Source organism: Ursus maritimus, unplaced genomic scaffold, assembly GCF_017311325.1.
Source record: "Ursus maritimus isolate PB19 unplaced genomic scaffold, ASM1731132v1 scaffold_24, whole genome shotgun sequence".
Classification (NCBI taxonomy): Eukaryota; Metazoa; Chordata; class Mammalia; order Carnivora; family Ursidae; genus Ursus; species Ursus maritimus.
Genome location: NW_024424897.1, coordinates 3,033,275 through 3,047,006, shown reverse-complemented (window position 1 = coordinate 3,047,006; position 13,732 = coordinate 3,033,275). Strand labels below are relative to the sequence as shown.

The following is a 13,732-nucleotide window of genomic DNA, read 5'->3' as shown; positions in this document are numbered from 1 at the left end:
GTGATGTGATCCAGACCCAGTCTGGGTTTTGTCCCTGGCCTCGGGAATTCCCAAGGGATGGGAGCGTCACCTGTTCTCCCCACACCTGACGTCCCACTAACTGGGTGGCTCAGGGCTCAGGGTCCTCAGACAGGCACCGACTGGAGACCCGAGCTTTCCCTTCCCCCTCAGGGGACAGAGGGGTGGAAGACAGGGTCCAGTCTTGTGGCCGGTGACATACTAGGACTCCAGTAAAACCCTGGACACCCAAAGCTCAGGGAGCTTTGCGACGGGTGAACACGTGGATGTGCTGGGAACGTGACCTGTGCTAACCCTACAGGGGGAGGGCAGACATCATCCCGTGTGTCCTTCGTTAGGAAAACGTAGCCATCGGTATGGCTCTTAAGTTCTGAGAGTTATTCTCGCAAATTATCAAAACGGAAGGTCATGGGACTTGTAGCTGGTACATCAGAAGCACGAGTGGCCCCCGAGACTTGTGGCTGGCGTCTGAAGAGGGACGGCCGGCTGGGGGACGGGCCCCAAGCCTGCAGGGCTCTACCACTAACCCGCTAACCCTGGGTCACTCCTGCCACAGCTGAAGTGGAGCGATCGTGTGGTGCCCTCTGCAGCCCGGTGGAGGCATGAGAGCCGCTCGCGGGCGGTGCTGCACGGAGAGAGTGCAGGCGGAGGGCAGATCCGTCAGCCTCTGTGGGATCTCATGCTAACCCCAGACAGTGGACACCACTCCCCATCCACCTTCCTTCCCGGGATAATACCTCTACAGCCAGGCGGATGGATTTCGGGTCACAGACGGCAGGCACGCCTTACGAATTCAAGCCAGCACATTCCTGGGGATCTGCCAATGCTCTCCAGCCCACCCCAGAGCCCCCCAAAACACGGCGATCCACACACCACAGCAAGCAGAACGTCCCCACCAGGCCATTCCCTCGTGCCAGCAGAACGTTCTTCGGCCACAAATACAGACTCCCAGGACTGTTCTGGCCGGTGGCAGCCTTACCTGGTAGTGGTGGGTGAGGTCTGCTTCGCTGTAGCAGGGAGGCCTCCCACAGGGTTCTTTCTGGAACTTTCTCCGGTGGAAGTTTGAAAAGCTTCAGGTTCTCAGAGACAGATTCTCAACCTGAAAGAAAAGAAAAGAAAAAAATGTAAATGCCTTGAGGCAAACATTTTCTTCTTGCTATAAAGCAAACACGGTGTGAGCACCCTAGAGAAGAGGGGCTGTGGCCACGAGGGATCACACCTCAGGGGACGGAGAGGAACTTGCCTAGAAACAAAGCATTAGGACCCTATCGCCAAATGGCAAGTGGCCGCTCCCTGCTACGTGCTCAGCCCTCCCACCATGGTGCCCCCCCCAACTCTTCTTTGACCCCCTCCCCCGTGCTGGCCCCATCTGATCTGGTCGCACCCCCCTTCACTTTCTGCCTCACCCAGTGCAGAGTCCAGGACCGCCTCACTGCTACCATTCCCGAAACTCTCTGGTCCCTCTCTTTTTTAAAAGATTCTTGGGTGATGTCACTCTCCTGACATAGCCCTCCAACGCTGTCCTTTGTCACCGGGAGAAAACACCCAGACTTGCTACAGTGCTCTGCAAGCCAGGTGACACCAGGTTTGAGGACCCCAACGCTTACATGATTTGGGGGGCTAAGATGATGAGGGCAAAAATAAGCTGCAGGGTCTTGCTTGGGCTGTGGGTTCACAGCTTCCTGGTAAACCTTCTTCTGCCCAGAGGTCCCTAGGCAGAACCCCCACCCCCTGCAGGCCTCGGGCCTCCAGGCTGTCCCCCCCACAAACAAGCGTGCCTCCCCCTGCACCACACCTTTGTACCTTTGTTGCTTGGGACCCTCTTCCCTACATAACTGCATGGCTTGCCCCTCGCTCCCTGGGACTCTGATATATGGCACCTTTCCAGTAGCCAACCCCAAGCAGAACACCCTATCCAACATGGCGGCCGCCCCCTTGGCATTCCCTCCTCCTCTGCCCCGTGAATCCCCCAGGACTGATCACATCTGCTACTATACGATGCATTCCCCCTGGATCGCAAGCGCCCTGAGGGCAAGCACTTGGGTCTCTTTTACTCAGTACTGATCCCCGGTGCCTACACCGTGCCCGGCACACAGTCGGAGCTCACTCAGTGTTTGACAGGTGAAGAAGTGAAGGAATGAAGGAACGAATGACCCCCTTTTCTTCTCCCCTATGCACACAACAGGCTTCTGTAGAAGAGTGCCCTTTAGCACACTCTGGAGTCAGAATTTCCAGGAAGCTCAAAGGGCTGGTTCACTGCTGTCTGGAGGAGGTGGGGCGGGGGGTGGGGGGGCACCCAGGCCTTGGAAGTCCTTTCTTTGCTTCATTCCCTCCAGCCCCGTACGGTGCCAACAGGCAGATAAGACACAAAAACCGTTCAGGACATCCTCTCGCCTCAGCCCACAGAGACCAGCTCTGGGGCAGGGTCCTGAGTCAGGTTGGCCGCGGAGTGGTCTCCCCAGCCCGCCGCCATGGAAAGGCGCCCTCCGGTGAGTCCCCAGAAATCCCACAACAGAGCCTTAAAAAAGGAAACAAAAGACTACCAGTTTGTTTCTTTTCCTAAAATCCAGTTACTTAAAGGAGAACCACCCACATCCCAAATGGCAGGGCCAACCCCATAGAGCACCGCCATCCACAGAGAAACGCCCGGGCCCCACGCACCTTTCCAGTGACCATCCACGCCATCCACGCACAGCACCAGGAGCTGGGCATCGAGGAGAACGGAAAACAGCCCTGAGCTCCAGGAGGCCACTTGTCAACGGAAAAGCAAGTGTGTGATCTGTTCTCCTAGGTCGGTGCTAAATTAGGCAGTGGGAGAGGTGGCTGGAGTAGGGCCCCGGTACAGGAAGGGGAGCCCAGGTAGAGACGGCCCCAGGTGGTGACCAAGCAGGTGGGCAGAGAAGGCAGGCTTCTCAGAACCGGAGCCTGACCCTCAGCAGCCGGCAAGAAAGGCAAGGGTCGGAACTCATTCCGCACCAGACCCATGGAACAGGAGCAAGATGGACAGGCGGACAGCACCCCTGGGACCTAAACCCAAGAAGGACAGGTAACAAGGGACAGGGAGCAAAGACAGGCAGGGGAGAGGGGCCGTACAGGAATCCAGAGTGTCCCCAGACTCTTCTGTCCCCAGCACACTGATGGTTACACACAATTTCTGAAATCCGGGCCACCTTGTCCAGCGTGATGTCTTCACATCCCCCCACCGGCCCCCCCACCACTCGCGTGCTGAGCTCTGTGCCCAGTGCCCCGACTCTGCACACCTCCCTCAGGAACCGCGTAGGCCCAGGAAGCAGAGGGTATTTCACTTTGCTGGTCGGTGCACAGCCGGCAGCTCTCAGACAGGGGAGCACGGGCCGTGGTCACTGGGACCGGACTGGGGTGAGCAGCCCTGCCCTGACCAGGCCTCGGGCGGCCAGGGCAAGAGCCAGCCTCACCACTGACCTGTTGTCCTTTGTCTCCTTAAATGAAAGATCATTTCACAGCTTGTCCCTGATTGAAACTGCACAGTCTCCCCTTCTCTGCAGGAGGAAACACCACCTGCCGCCCACAGTGCAGACCCAGGGGCCACTGCCCTGGGACTGCAGGACACAGGACTCATCAGCTGCCAGCAGGAGGGGCCATTCCCACCTCCTTCTTCACAGAACAAAGGTAAGAGGCAAAAGGCCAAGCAAGCAAGTAGCCATGAAATCTCTCAAGGCCCCAAGGCTGGCTCCGGGAAAAGGGAAAAGAAAAGGGGTGCCTGGGGGGCTCAGTCGGTGAAGTGTCTGCCTGCGGCTCAGGTCATGATCTCAGCGTCCTGGAATCGAGTCCTGCATAGGGGTCCTTCCTTGGAGGGGAGCCTGCTTCTCCCTCTGCCTGCCGCTCCCCTGCTTGTGCACGCACTCGCACACTCTCTCTCTCTCTCTGATAAATAAATAAATAAATAAATAAATAAATAAATAAATAAATAAATAAAATCTTTACAAAAAGGAAAAAAAAAAAGAAAAGAAAAGGAGAGCGGAAGGCCCGTGGGGCTCACAGCACAAGGCAGCCAGGCCTGTCCAGCTGAGGCCCAGGGTCAAGGCCAGGGTCTGCCGTACCAAATCCAGCAGGGGAGGGAGCTGCGTCTCCCCCTCCTGAGAACCATGTTCACTGTGCCCCACCACGTGCCAAGCACAGCGGTGGGCGCCCGCGGTCCCAGCCTCTGCCAGCACATAGCCTGGCGCCAGCAGCAGGCAGGGAGCCTCCAACTGCAGACCGTGTCCATGTCCTTGTGCCTCCTGCTGCTGGGGGTGGGGGGCACGCTGCAGAACCCCAGAGCCAGTGGACACAAGGGTTCCCTACCTCCTCGACCTGCTTCTTCAGGATCCAACCACCTCACTTTAGACGGGGGAGCCCTCAAAATAATTTGGGGGTGGACAGAAGCTTCAGTTTTCCAGGAAAGCTGGGCATAAGTGGTGGGGGCCCCAGAAGGACATGACCCCAGAGAAGGGCCTGACACTGGAAAGTACCAGGCGTGGTCCTACCAAGGGCAAGGCCAGGGAGCAGGCTGGGAGGGTCAGTCTCAGGAAAGGTCTCTCCAGCACATTCCCACCCCTCCCCCTGTATCAGCCTCCAATTAAAAGTCTCTGGGGCCCATGGTGGCTACAGAGCCAGCCCAGCTCCCAGCTGTGCTCCCAAGGGGGCAGACAGCTGGGGCTGCCTTCGGTGCCCTGGCCCCCAAAAGCCTCCTGTTGGGATTCTTGCCATTAGGGAGAAAAGATGGAAAAATAAACACTGGGACTTCTAAAAAGTGTCTTTTGCAAAAAATAAGCCAACACAACACAAACAGGCACCAGCCCCAGCAGAAGTTCCTGCCAGAACAGACCTGTGGGTGGGAAGGTCCTCTGGCCACCCTCAAACTCCAGCCCTGAGAGGGACTGGGCAGTCAGCCCTTCCATTCCTCTCTGAGGACCCCTGTCCTCTGCCCACCACAGGGCTGGGAGATGGAGGGAAGGGGGGAGGGGGCCGCGGGAGGGGGAGAACCTGGCCAAATCATCGTCGTCGTCATCATCACCACCAGCATCATCATCAAAATAGAACAGAGCTAGTCCTGTGAGGGCAGCGCCAGGTTGGTCTTTCTCAGCACCGTGCTCGGCAGGTGCCCAGCCAGCATCCGTTAAATGAACAAGGAAAGGAAGGAGCCACATCCAGCGAGCGGTGCGCAGGTGAGGAACGTTTCCTCACCGACCTGAAAACCAGCAAGTGGACGTCACCGTCATTCACTGGGGTCTTTGGGTGGCAGGGTCTCCGGTGCCGAGGTGTGGGGTGAGGTGGAGCCCCGTCACATTCTGCACGTGAACAGCAGAGCCCCCAGAGACGCACACTCACAGCTTCCCAGGCAGAGAGGGGCCCCAGCAGCAAAGCATCCCGGTTTTCCATGTCTCCAAAGAGAAAGGCAGCCCCGGACTTGGGGACACAGGGCAGGCTGGGGACAGCAACAGTCCTTCCCAGCCGGGGTCACCTGACGAAGTGGCTTTACGTATAGGATTCGAGCTGAGGCAACACAGAGAAGCAGAGACCCTCCGCCGTCATCCCTCATGCTGCGCCCCCTCCCTCAGCCTGCGGCGGGCACACGGGCCCCATCTGGGCAGGTGCGGCCCTGCAAGCTCAGGACTTGAACTCGGAGCCATTCCTCATCTGCCTACATTCCCGTTCGATGTCCCAGAGGGACTCAGGAAGTGGCGTCTGCAAATCCCAGGGGGCTCAGCTCGCCCACCTCAGAATGGGGCCTTTCTCCCCGAACTACACCTTTGCTGGTTCCTTTCATTGCGGGGAGGAACCTCTCCCCCAGCCAGCTCTGCCCGGCAGGAAGTGGAGGAAATCCAGAGGAACAGAAAGCAGGTTGGGGGCTCCCAGAGGCGGCGGCGGGGCGGGAAATGGGGTATCCACGGTCAGGGGGTGAGTTTGAGTTCCGACAGCACGGCCACCGTGCTGAGTGACGCTGTGCTGTGGATGTGAAAGCGGGCAACGGAGCAGATCGCAAAACTTGTCGTCCCAGGAAAACGCGTGTGAACGTGTAAGGGGACGGATGTCACCCCAGCTCACCGCGGCGGCCTCTTCCCAGTATGTACGTATGAGTCCTTATGTCGCACACCTTAACTCAGGCAAAGCTGCCCGTCACTTGTACTGGGGTAAAGCAGCAAATTCAAAGTAATAGCAAGGATTTTTTAAAAAACCACCGACACGTCCAAACCAAGCGCAGCCGCTTTTCCTACGGAGCACGCCGTCCGGTGGGTCACGGAGCCTCGCCCGCCGCGGACCCCGCACTCTGCGGGCTGGCAGGCATCGCTTCCTGTCCTCATTTCCCTCTGAAGCGCTCCCCTCCCCTTGCGCTCCTGCCCCTTCTCCCGGCTTCTGTCCCCGGACCCCCCACCTCCGGCCCAGTGGGGTGATGGCGCTCGCCTGCCTCATTCCTCCCCTCCCTGACGCCTCTCAGACTGCTGCCCCCCAACACAAGCCAAAAACCAAACCCCGAGGGGCGCCTGGGTGGCACAGCGGTTAAGCGTCTGCCTTCGGCTCAGGGCGTGATCCCGGTGTTCTGGGATCGAGCCCCACATCAGGCTCCTCTGCTNNNNAAAAAAAAATCTTAAAAAAAAAAAAAAAAAAAAAAAAAACCAAACCCCGAGCCTGACAAAGCACACGAAGAAAGCACAACGGGCCACCTCTTCAGCCAGGAGAAGAACACGGGCGCTTCATTCCGGTAGTGAAGACGATAGGGAATACAGAACATTCTGAATAAATGAGTCTCCTCCTTCCATTTTTAAACCAGAAACCAGCTTCGTTCCTGACTCCACTCATGTCTTATGAATCCTGTCTCTGGCAAAAAAATAATAATAATAATAATTTGGGTTTTATTATATTCTGGCATCCAGTGGGAGTCGGTGACGACTGTAGCGTGGCTGAGCTGCTGCTGCTTCCTTTTTTAACACCAGTGAGTTTTAATAATACAGTGTACCTTTAGGTATTGTTGGGATGTTACATTGTTCAACGCATCCAACGGGAGTGAGAAGGCCCTTGTGCAATTTATGTGTCCTCTGCGCTGTGTTTAAAGCTTGGGAAATGGAGGGGTGTAATTTGGGAAGCAATTTTCCCCAAGGTTGGGGAAAGCAGTTTCTGACAGAGAGGCTGGGGGCTGTGTGACCCTAGTGACAGCCAGGCTTAGAGTGGGGGCCCCTGGGACTCCAGGCCCCAAACCAGAAGTGTTCCCCAAATGTGAGAGAACTCCAGCCAGCTGTGGCTGGGTTACGCACAATCTCTTGGTGAGAAGGGGCTGCCCGGGGCACGATCCAAAGCGTTCCCAGGCTCTCCTGCACACCTTCCATGCTTCCCTCACCCCACTGGCCTGGCTTCCTGAGTCCAGGAATCAATGAGCCAGACTGAGATCCCCGCTCCAGGCACTCAGGGAACTTCAGGCCAGCTGTTCCCGCGAGCTGGCCCTTCCCGAAAGCACCATCCCAGCACCGAGAGTCCATCCGGTTCCTCCTACGCTAGAGACTGGGGACACAGATGAGAACACCACACGGGCCTGTCCCCAAGGGGCTGGCAGTGCACAGGGAGGGACGACAAGCAAACCAGAAATCCCAGCAGAGGAGGGATAGGGGCTCGCGCGAGGCGTCAAGCGCCACAGAACGGACCTCAGTTGTGTGCGGTGCATCGACAACAGTGCCTGGCACGGAACAGGGGCTCAGCAGACACGTGGGAGTGGCTGAAGGCACAGACGAGGTGCCAGTGTGTGGGACCCTCGGCAGAGAGAGGCCGCTCGCTCATCCCGAGAGGTGGGCTCGCTTCCCGGAGGAGCCCTAACGGCTCGGCAGCAGAGCGGGCGAGCCGACAGGCATGGAGCGCACGAGAGGGGCAGAGAAGAGACGCGTCTTCCAGGTCTGGGACTGGACGCACGGGAAGGCGAGGCCGGCTGCGCAAGCCAGGCATCAGATCCTGGAACACCTTCAACACCATGCGAGGACTTCCAACAGCCACCGGAAGAATTTCAAGCAGGAAACCATGCAGATTTGTCTCAGGAAGCTGGCCCTGGTGCCTGTGAGGCCTGGGCGGGAGTGGGTAAACACCGAGGCAGGAATCTGTCTGGAGGCAGCCGCTGGCTGTCACATGAGACACCGAGACTCCCGCGAGGCGGATGGAGACCAGTCAGGACGGCGGGCAGGACTCGGGGGGCTTCCGCTGGGTGGATGATGGGCTTTGTGAGAGGGTTACGTGCACTCCCCATGGTATCCTTGACACCCTGGTACATGTTAACAGCTCCCTAATAAGGTTTCCTGAGGCTTGTGGGGCTGGGTTCAGACTTGGACATGTTGTGTTGGAAGAGCCCCCTGGGACATCTGGGGGTGGGGGTATTTGGCAGGTGGTTGGCCGCCAGGATCTAGAGCTTGCGAGACAGTCTTGTCGGCTTTGGGGATTGTGGCGCCTGCCTCCAGGACTGCCGCCACGATCCTGACCTCCTGCCCCCTGGCGCGGTCCCCTCCCACCTCGTGCCAGGGCCGGGCTGTGCCACCCCGGGATCGCAGCAGCAGCGATGGCATCTCAGTTCTGAGATCAGGTCACAAACGATGTCACCTGCTCTCATACTGGCGGAAGATGACCGCCAGGTCACGGAAACTCTCAAGCGGCCATATGGAGAGGTCCATGTAGGAGGAACTGGCCCCCCGACAGCCGGCATGCTGACTGCAACCCCGTGAAGGCCCCTGAGCTAAACACCTCAGCTGCTTAGACTCTCAGCCTCCTGAGCCCAAGAAAGTCTGGGCTAAGAAATGTCTGTTGTTTGAAGCCGCTAAGGTTTGGTGTAACCATTAGACCAAGAGATACCTAATACGGGGATTATAACAAGGAGAGATGTAAACGGTGGCTTTAGCCAAGGACATGGAGAGGAAGACCCAGTGAGAAGATGGCGTGGGTGCGAGGGACGGGTGATGACAGGCACACCCAGGATACCCTGCAACGCGGCGGGGGTAGGAGAGAAGCCTGTGCAGAGGAAGGGAGCCCGCAGAGAAAGAGGAAGGCTGCAAGACACCACAAAAACACCAATCTCTATTATGTCCAGCAGGAGGGTGTCATATGTTTCAGATTTCTATGGGACCCAGGGGTCCCCTCCCCCCCAAGGGGGACCTTCTTGCTTGCTGCTTCCTTGTGAGACCCCCTCCCATCTCATCTCTTGGGTCCCTGTTCTTTTCCTTTGTGGCGCTTGTCGCAAATTGTAATTACACTTTAATTTGTTTCTTTACTCACCCATGGTCTTGGGAGGGCTGGGGGTGTCTGTTTTGTTCACCGCTGTCAACCCAGCGCCCGACACAGACGAGGTTCGCAGCCATTTGTTGGGTGGATGAGTAAATGAACGGACAGAGCAACACCCTGAGTGTCACCTGGCGGGCCGGGCTGCCTGGCGGACACACGTCCCCCTCCACGTCCCCTCCACGTCCCCCAACACCCTGAGTGTCACCTGGCGGGCCGGGCTGCCTGGCGGACACACTGCCCCCTCCACGTCCCCTCCACGTCCCCCAACACCCTGAGTGTCACCTGACGGGCCGGGCTGCCTGGCGGACACACTGCCCCCTCCACGTCCCCTCCACGTCCCCCAACACCCTGAGTCTCACCTGGCGGGCCGGGCTGCCTGGCGGGCACACTGCCCCCTCCACGTCCCCTCCACGTCCCCCTCCACGTCCCCCTCCACGCCCCATGTCTCTCTGGGAGCAGGCCCCCGTGGATATGAAGGAAAGCACAGCCAGGACAGGTGAGAGGTGAGGAAAGAGAGAAGACCCCGAGGGTGACCCAGACAGGCTCTTCCACCCCTCTCAAGTCCCCTAGGGAGGCTGTGTCACGCTCTGTGCTAGGTGGGGGGACCGAGGGTGCATCCCACGTGGCCCTCATTAGTTCAGAGTCCGGTGGGGAAGCAGGCAGCCAGATGGTCTAAAGGGTGAGGCCTAGAGGCTGACTGTCCCCCACCTTGTGCCCCTACCTGAGACGCCCAGGGCTCACCCATGAGGGGGCCACTCCACCACACAGGCGGTGACAGGCCCCTTTCTGCTCCTCACCCGCGACGTACTCAGGCCTGGGCAGGAGCATGGGTGTGCACTGCCACAATTTAAACAGATAATTAGAGTACACTCCATTGTCTGCTGCAGAGGGCTACCCAGAGTGCCGCGGGCACAGGAAGGGTGGGAGTGGGCTAGGGTGTGACCAGCTTTCAGAAGGAAGGACCAGTAGAGCGCTCAGCCCCAGTGCCTGGCCAGGTGAGGGCAGGTGGCAGGAGAGAAGGTGGCCCAGGCCTGAAGGCCCTGCAAGGCCAACTGAAGAGTCAGCCCCATCCTGCCTGCAGGGGAGAGCAGGTGGCCAGTGGACACTCACAAAGACAGTCCTAGGGCAGGGTCTGGAACCCGCGAGGGATCACAAAGCTGGAGGTCAGTGACCTTCACCAGAGGGACAGGAGAGCACAGGGAGGGGGCCTGGAGCTGGCACTCAGCCGTGGTGCTCTGTCCACAGAGCTTGGGGTAGCACGGTCCCCACAGGTAATCCCCATGCTCACTTCCCTGGGCCTTAGCACAGCCCCCAGCCCATTACAGGGGCCAAGCCCCTCCTCCGCACACTCCACCCCCTTTCTTCCACCCTCTGTGGTATCCATGCAGGCCAGGGACCCCAGCTCATAGACACCCTCCTGGGCAGGGCTGGGGAGAGGAAGTCACCCCAGGGTCAAGGTGGGGGTTGAGGATAGGCACTTACTAGCTGGCTTTCTCCGCTGGCACAGGGAGGCCTTGTGAAGCTACCCAGAGAGTGGGGGTGGGGGAGGGGTAGCGCCACAATCAGGAGCTCGTTCCCACTTATCTCCCAGCCACCAGGTGTCTGCACACGGGGAACACGGCGTTTGGTAATAGGATTTCGATGCTGAACAGACTGGCTTTACGTCACAAATGTAGGGAACCGCAACCTTAATAGGATTCTAACTTTTAGGCAGTGGACAGAAATGGGGAGGGCGGGATAGAGACTCCAGGATGTCCTCCTGGAGAACATGGGACCTGGGGGCCCTCGGGGCTGGCGGTGGGAGGGGCGCTGGGGTTTCGGAGTGGGCCTTGTCGCCTCCGGGTCCTGATGGCCAGGGGGCCCGGCGGGGATTCACTCCTGGGCTCTGTGCTGCAGGAACAGACCCCTTTCGGACCCAGGGTCTCAGAACTGGCCCCCAGACCTCCATCGGGCTACACACTCAGGTCTAGGGGGTTGCCCACACCCCGACTGTGTTTCCGGGCAGGTTGTTTAGCTATTTAAGAGAGACTGTGCAGGGAGGAGGAGCAGAGGCAGAGGGAAAGAGAGCCCTAAGCAGACTCCACACCCCGCAGCGAGCCCAACACGGGGCTCGATTTCACGACCCGCGTTGAAACCAAGAGTCAGATGCTTCACCAACTGAGCCACCCAGGCGCCCCCCTTCCCGCCCCCAGGCAGGTGTTTTAAAAGTTCCCTTCAAGGGCCGCCCGTCCCTCCCTGGGCACGGGGCACACGGCTCCAGCCCAAGCACAGAATAACTTCCATCAGCAACATGTTTAAAAATACAGTCCGCCAGCTGCTCTAACAGCATCTGCACTGAACGGTCATTTTGAGAGAATTCCCCTGAGGGCCCTGCACTAGGAGAATTCTAGCCAGCAGAAGGCTGCCCTGGTGCTGGTGTGGCACCAGTGCTCGGCTGTCCCCACCTGCCCTGAGCACAGCAGGCAAACGAGAAGAGAATGCAACAGAAACAGCGCCCAGAAGGGCTTCTTGACAGGACATGGCGTTAAACCCCTGCCCAGAACAAGGTGTCGCATGTACCTTTTCTTGGCAACCCGGAGCCCAGGGATGCCCACCTCCGAGCTTCCCACGTGTGGTCTTGGGGGTTCGACGGCACTATCACGTGAACACTCCATGCTGATCTGCCCCGCACGGAGCTGGGCACTCTCGAGGACAGTGCCTGCCACCTAGCACAGGACATCTTCCTGGGTGACCCGAGTGCGTCCTGCATGGAGGCAGGGGAGTGAGCTGATGACCTTGCCAGCCCTTTCTCTCTTGCCAGGACCCCTCTCCTGGCTGGCTGTCCCTTGGCTGCCCCCTCCCCACCAGTCTGTGAGCTCAACAGAGCTGGTTCTCATGGGCCTGCATTGGTCAAGGGCACCACGAGAGTCCTGGTAAGGCTGGAGCGTCAGGCTCTGTCCACCGGCCTGCACCACAGCATCCGGCTCGGGGACTTTAGCACCCCCTGCCAGAACAAGGAACCTTCCGGAGATGTGGGAATGTTCCATATCCCAATTTAGGTGATGGTTATTCAGGTGCATACAGTTGTCAAAACTCCTTCAACTATACTAAGACATATACATTTCACAATATGTAAATGACTCCCAATTTTTCAATTAAAAAGAAAATCACCTCGTGGACTGATGATACACCGTGAGTCAAAGCTACTCTCTCAGTCCCTAAGGCTCTGACGGGCTGCAGAGCCCTTCAGTTGGCCACAGTCAGCGACAGAAGCCCGATCAATACGTCTGGGAAGACGCAATAATCAGGGTAATGATACTGCATGTGTCCCACACGCAGGCTGAGACACCGGCCCCAGGCGGCTTCTACCAGCAGAGGCAGGAAGGCCACAGCCATCAGCCTGCCACCTAAAGCCTAGGTCTGGACCTTCGCTTGTCAGCTCTCTTGCAATAAGAAGAGAAAGGGAGGAAACGTGACGATACAGGAACGTGTCCTCATCCAGGACCCCCGCGCTGGCCACCCTGCACTCATGCAGCAAGGACTAGAATCTATGGCCTCTTCCAGTTAGGATCAGACGGGAAGGATCATGCCGCACATGGGGTTAGTGGTCTTGAACAGCACAGGGGGGGCATGCCCACAGCTGTTCCCCAACCCCTCTGGGGCACCACGGCTATCACATCAGCCACCAAGCAAACACCCGGAATCTGCCTGAGTCCGCCCCGGGTCAAGAGAGGCTGCTCCAGAACTGTAGAGGCCTGCCCTTCCCTCCGGCGGCAACCAGGTCTCGGACGGGCCTCCCTGGGAGCAGCAGATGGGGAAGCCAGTGTACAGGAGGGCTCAGAAGACCAACGGTGGGGGGCAGCCGTAGACACTGAGGAACAGACAAGAGCAGAGGGAGAGAAGCCGGATGGGGAAGCAGGCAGCAAGGGCCATCACCACTGGCTTTCTCTCTCTTAATTTGCTTCCTCAGCAAGAGGCCCTTCTGCCCACCTCCTGCCCTATCTTCTGAGAGTGAAACACAGACCAAGGACTGGCAGAGAGGAGGCATTTCTATACAAGCCGAGGCCAACTCGTACCCTGCTGTGGCCTCCAGTCTTCCCTCCCTGAATGACCCTGGCCATGACATCTGCCTTCCTGGGACATGATTTTCCTTCTGAGGTCATTTGGCACTCTCACTACCCAGCAGATGAATTTTGGCTTATGTAGAGCCCCAGGATGAAAGGAAGACCTCCCAAGGAGAAGCATGGTATGGTGAAAATAGGAGTACATATCAGCCATGGTAGCCATTCATCTACCCATCCACCTGTCCATCTGCCATCCATCCATTTGTCTGTTCCTCCATCTGTCCATTGATCCACCAATCCACCCACTTATCCACCTACCCATTTACCAATCCATCCACCCATAACCCATTCAACCATTCAGCCATCCACCCACCCACCTACCCACTCATCCACCCTCCCATCCA

General features: G+C 58.3%; 1 long non-coding RNA gene across 2 annotated transcripts; it reads right to left on the bottom strand.

Moving 5' to 3' along the window:
- Window positions 1-6,652: 6,652 nt before the first annotated feature.
- On the bottom strand, window positions 6,653-10,821 carry LOC121104916. 2 transcript variants are annotated; one of them, XR_005837264.1, is made up of 4 exons: window positions 10,768-10,821; window positions 10,007-10,122; window positions 9,280-9,321; window positions 6,653-8,217 (listed from the first exon to the last, which is right to left on the bottom strand). It is a non-coding gene; the product is annotated as an uncharacterized LOC121104916 (long non-coding RNA). The 2 variants fall into 2 exon arrangements; XR_005837263.1 differs by having other exon boundaries at window positions 10,027-10,122.
- Window positions 10,822-13,732: the final 2,911 nt, after the last annotated feature.